Source organism: Belonocnema kinseyi, chromosome 3, assembly GCF_010883055.1.
Source record: "Belonocnema kinseyi isolate 2016_QV_RU_SX_M_011 chromosome 3, B_treatae_v1, whole genome shotgun sequence".
Taxonomy (NCBI): Eukaryota; Metazoa; Arthropoda; class Insecta; order Hymenoptera; family Cynipidae; genus Belonocnema; species Belonocnema kinseyi.
In genome coordinates, this window is record NC_046659.1 from 16,984,759 (window position 1) to 16,991,272 (window position 6,514).

Here is a 6,514-nt window from a genome sequence, read left to right on the forward strand (position 1 = left end):
TCGGAACGTAATAATTAAGAAATTTTAAAATACATGCGGGAAATTCATTAGTCGAATAGACTAAACTATCTGTAGAAATTGCAAACTGTACAAATATAAAAATAAACACTTAGTAATATTAAAGAACAATGTATAGATATTGCACTAAAAGTTTTATCTGTTAGAATAAAAATATAATATGGCGAAGTAAATAAATTTTTACTTATAAAAGAATTTTAAAATATGAGAAATAACAAAGATATATTTGGAAATAATCAAATAACTTTAGAAATATTACAAAATATATGAAACAGAAATATAAATTATACATTTAATTTTCTCTCTGGTATCTAATAAAATAACCATGTCTTACAAAGCGTGGATATTTTACGTTTGTTATGAAATGTTGGCATATTAATTTTAATTTAAATGGTTCTTGTCCAAGCTAAGCTTACCATCAGTGCGCCTCGAAGGTGCGCCGAGAGTTGCTTACAGCGCTCCAAGTGGCTCTTGGCACACTATATGGGAGGGTGCTATTTACGGCGAGCGGTGGGTAGAGGGGAAGTGACTTTTTTCGCACCGCATCTACGTTTATAATATCTTTGTTAGGGATCAAGCAGGCTGCGGTACCCTGAGATCGCTTTAAGTCCATTTGTATATTAAATTTGTTTTTAAAAAAATACATAAGATTGATCCAAAAATTATTAATTTTTCTAAAATTTTCATAAAGTTCCTAATTAAAAAAAAACTGACGTAGAAAAAAACGAATGTTTCTTTAGAAAAATGCCTCATTACTCAATTTGTTCATTAAATTGGTAAATAAAATAAACAATTATAATGTTAATAGAAAATTTTTTTATATAATGTTTCCTTCAAATTTCTTGGAATATAACTTAAAAAACGTATAATTATGGAAAATCGTAGAAAACATTTTTTAAACAAATAATTTGTTTTGGTTATTGTATAATATTGAAGCAACTTTAGCTAATGATATTTTATGCAACTTAGATGATTTTAAGAATTTTACTGTTATTTACGAGCACCGGGATGGCCATTTTTTTCATCATATTTGTTTATTTATAAAAAAAAATGAAACCATTATTCAAAAATCAGGTTTGACAACTCTCTTAGAAATCTGGTAAGCTTTTTTTCAAAATTTTTTTGTCTAAATCGGCCAGTATTTGTGGGCTGTACACTATTTTGAACCAAAAGTATTTTTTTTTTCACTGTGCGTCGTTCCGCGGTTCGCGTGTCCATTGTGTGTTTTATTTACGTTTTTTCTAGTTTTTACATAAACTTTTTAGTGAAATTTTATAATATTATTTTTTACCAAAAAAAAAATTATAATTGGATTCGCCAAAGTCCCGCGAAATTTGATAGGAACAGTCATTTTACACGCCTGGGCACAACAAATTTATTAAAATGAATATGTCTGCTAGACATTTTAAGCTGAAAGATTTTCTAAAAAAGGTTTGCATAGTGACTGCCTTATGACTCAAAGCGACATTCATTTATAAAAATATTGTACAAAAAGATTTTCTAAAAAAGGTTTGCATACTGACTGCCTTATGACTCGAAGTGACATTCATTTATAAACTTATTGTACAAAAAGACATATTTGGTGAGGATAAGGTACTATATTAGATGGGAATATACAACCCCCATTGTGGTTCCCGCCAAATTCAAAATCGCTAACTTGATATCAAATTTTTAAGAGATGAATTTTGGTCTAAAACCTAATTAAATAGTAGTGAGTAGCAAAATTAAAACAAAGTAAGCTGCAATATTTCAAGATAGTAATATTATTAGAAATATGAATGTTTTTAAACTTTATAATGTAATGATAAATTGAAGAGAAAAAATGACAAATTATTTTACTTACCGATAACACGTTGATTTTAACTATCGATTTGAAATTGTATATTATTCGGAATATAATAATAAATTTACAGTTCTCTGAAACCTAATTTCTAGACCACATTTGATATAAAGTCGTTATTTGAGTTGGTCAAAATGCATCTAAAAAACAAGATAAATACATTTACACAATATAGATTATTTATTTAAAAATTATACTAAAGCATTTTTATCAACACATAAATTATAAATAAAATTACATGTGACATAACATATAGAATATTTAAATTAGACTATATGATTTTTAACCCACACATTTGCCAAAAAATAATTCTTGCAAAAATTATGATTGTAAACTAAAGTTTACTCAGCTTATAAACAGGTGTGCGCTAAAATTATCATCATATGATTTATTAAATAACGAGCAACAAATAATAATAGACTATAGGTCAAAAACGAATACAATACTTTTCAAAAAGTTTATTATGATAGCTATTTACATTTCATATCCGACGTCTTTTTTATTTTCGTGGGTTAACGTTCGCCATATTCTAGAAAAACGGGTTTCTAACCTTACTTTCTTGTGGATCTTATTTCACTTAAATATAAAAAAATACTCATAGGCAATTTAATTACATATTAACATAAACTTCAGACCCCAACTATTTAAATTATATTATTATGATGATAAATATGAGTACTTACTTCGCATAATCTTGAAGTAGAATTTGGTTCCCATTTGTCGCGTCTACAATTTATTATCCATTTTAAAAGTCTTTCTTTCTGTCCTAGTGGAAAACGGTACAATTTATATCCCTCTGCGCTTCTATTTTGACAAAACGAAGCACTGCAGAGGACCATTTTTCTTATATTCTAAGCTTAATTTTAATTATAAACTAGGACATGCTTATCGGATGGTTTCCCGCGAATTTTCTAGGAACCAGGATGGCGGTTGCATATTCCTATCTAATATAGTACCCTAGTGATGATGGAGAAAAACGCATCGCCTGTGCGTTAAATTGTTTTTCCATAGTCCTATGCTTGCGTTTCACCGCAGAGGACGTCGGCTGCGTACTCTTTTGACCATTGTGGGAAAGTCTTCAGGCGGATCTTATGGAAGATAAGTCTTCCTATTTGTTCCTGAATTGCGTTCATGATGTCAGCTGCGTTTAAACGCATGCATAGGACAATGGGAAACAAATTTTACGCACTGACAATGCGTAAAACGGAAGTGACAGAATGATAGTTTATTTGAAAATTCAAAAGCTTTAGTATTTTTCAATGTCAAAGTATTCGAAGATCCTATCATAAAAGAGAGGTTGCGATATAATCTCGAAGTCTGAAGCCACATTATCTCTTCACCTATTCGTTGATTTAAACGCGCCGCCTATTCTATAGAATCGAGATCAGCGGAATATATTATGAAGACAATGCATGTACACCGAAAAGCGATCTGGAATCATTATTAGGTTAAGAACAGAGCTGCGTATTATGAAACCAAGGCATTTCCACCGAAGTGCGCCCTGTTCATTCAAAGCTAGCTCTAAGGCATCAAGGCACATTCGAGGGATCTGTTTACATAATGGACGTAAACATTCCTAGCGATCGTGCCGAATTCGAGTGGAGCTCATACATGTTTTTTTTTAACATTTATTTTATCTTCGAACATTGTAATTATTTAAACAATTTTCATAAATGGCTATTTTTTAAAGAATACATTTAATTTGTCATGTTGCTTTGTCGATTTACAAGAAATATTAATTATTTAAACAATTTGAATTAAAAAATTAAGACTAATAATGTCTATCCGATGATTTTTTTCTATGTTGCTATACAAATTTACATAAACTATTAATTATTCAAACAATTTGAATTTAAAAACTAAGAATTTGGCCTTTTTCTACAAGTCAGTTTGTTCACGGAGTCAACTAAGAATGTCTATCAGATGACTCTTTTCTATTTTGCTTTGTAAATTTACAAGAAGTTTACAAGAACTATTATTTATTTAATTAATTTCAATTTGAAAATAAGAGTTTAACCTTTTTTCTACGAGTTAATTTTCCTATAATCAAGAAGTTATAGTCAAGTAGGAATGTCTGTGCACAGACTATATTTTATGCTACTTTTAAAATTTACAAGAACTATTAATTATTTAAACAATTAAAATTTAAAAATCTAAATTTTGGCCTTTATCCTACCAATCAATTTGTTTTTAAAGTCAACTAAAAATATCTATACGATGACTCTTTTCTATGTTGCTTTGCAAATTTACAAGAACTATTGAGTATTTAAAGAATTTCAATTTAAAAACAAAAAGCTTCACCGTTTTAATACGAGTCAATTTTTTGACGAAGTTAACTACGAATGTCTATCGGATGACTTTTTTCTATTTTGCTTTGCAAATTTACAAGAACTATTATTTATTTAAAGAATTTTAATTTAAAAATAAGAGTTTAACCTTTTTTCTACGAGTTAATTTTTTTACGAAGTTAATTAAGAATGTCTATACAATAACTCTTTTTTCTGCTGCTTTTTAAATTTAAAAGAACTATTAATTATTGAAACAATTTCAATTAAAAAATTAAGAATTTGGTTTTCTTTTTACGAGTAGGCTACATTTTTTAACATAATTAACTAAGAATATCTTTTCGATGATTTATTTTCTCTGAAGCTTTGAAAATCTACAATAATAAATTATTTAAAAAATGTTTATCAACATATTTATAATTTGGCTATTTTTCAACTAAGAGGCATAATTTGTTTACTGAATGAACTCAGAATGTCTTTCGATGATCATTTCCCACCATACTTTATAAATTTATACTAATTATTAATCATTCAAACAAAATTCATAAACATATTGAGAGTAAGGGTATTTTTCAATTAATGAACACAATTTTTTGACGAACTTAACTAAGATTATTTTTACGATGAATATTTCCTAAGTTATTTATTAAATTTACAAGAATTATTAATTATTTAAAGAACTTTCATAAAAAATTCAGAATTTTGTTATTTTTCAACGAAAAGGGTCAGTTTTGTTTTATTTTACAAATGTGGGCATTTTTTGAAAAATAGGCCTAATTTGTTTACGGAATCAACAAAGATTGTATTTCCAATCACTTTTTACTATGACACTTTGCAAATTTACACTAATGATTTATTATTAAAATAAATTCCATAAACAAATGTAGAACTTAACTGTTTTTTACATTTTGAACTATTTGAACATTTTAAACAAATTAGTTTTTATAAGAAAATGTATGCACTATATATTTAATAAGAATTAAAAAAGAAATTAAAACTGTATAATGGTACAAACTTTCATTTTCATTAGTTTCAGTGATTATGTCTTTTTATTAAATTCTTCCGGTAATTTCATAATAATCTGTATGAATTTTAGTACAATTTAATTACAATGCGGCTACAAACGAGTTTATTCGAATTACTCGCAGTTGCCTAAACATTTGGCCAGATGAGAGGAAAACTGCAGAAAACCACCTTCCGAGTTTGGCTGGGTTTTCAAAATTCGAATACACAACCCGTTCGTACCTCATAGATGCTCACCCACCCAAGTGCTAGGGTGTATAGTGTTGCACAATAATTTATTCTACATTTTGAGAGGATAGCCGTGTGGGGCCGTGTATAAATAAAAGTTATCAAAGGAAAAATGAAAATCGCAGTATCATATTAAACTTCATTTACAAATAAAATAATTACAAGAAAACCAGTGGGTCGCGCGCTAAGGGCGCGCATGAACTTTTAGTTTAGGTAAATTATACGTATTCTTTCATAAAATTTTTATTGTATGATATAGGATAATACGTAAAAGGTATTTTTTATCAATGCATACATTTTCCTTACTGTCTTTCAGAAATATATATTCATATACTTAAGATGACATGAACAACTTATAACTTTAAAGATCATAGAAAGGGAAAAAAATTAATAGTTTTAAAGTGCAATTTTTAAAAGTAACCAATTTTTCACTCCAAATTCATACTTCATTCAAAACAGGGACATGAACATGCGGACAGCGGAACGACGCCATCAGAAAATGATTAGGGGCGATACACATACTACACAGCCTCTAAACGCTAGCTGGCACTAGCTAGTGATTTAACGCAATCTGCAAAACGCAACAAATTCCGGACTCATGGGACCCTTATAAGTCTTTTTTTTTAACTTTTTACCGTTGCAAACAAACGATTGCGATTTTTCCGTGACCTTCTATAGGGAGTTTGAATGTAGAATTCGAATTTCAACATTTTAAAAGTTGATTTTGCTGTATTTTTGAGTTTTTTAAAAAGGAACCGAATGAGCACCCAATGGGGTCTTTACGAGTACTTTGCAGAGACTCCATTCGGTCCGCCAGGGAATTCAGTACATGTGTTTTATTTTTCACAAAAATAAGTATTAAAGATTATTAATAACTAAAAATTTTAGTAAGGAATTAAGTTTAAAATATATAAAAATTACAAATAAATGTATTATTTCAATGAAAAAATGTTGTTGCCCTACCGAAAAGAATCTTTGAATATATACTAAAAATTCTTTAGGTCAAAGAATCTCAAAAAAATTCTCCGCAGGCACTCAGGTAGATATTTTTAAAAGTCCAGGAAGCTCGTTTAAATGGTCTGAAGGCTTTAAAATATCCTTTCCGAAATTGAAATAAGAA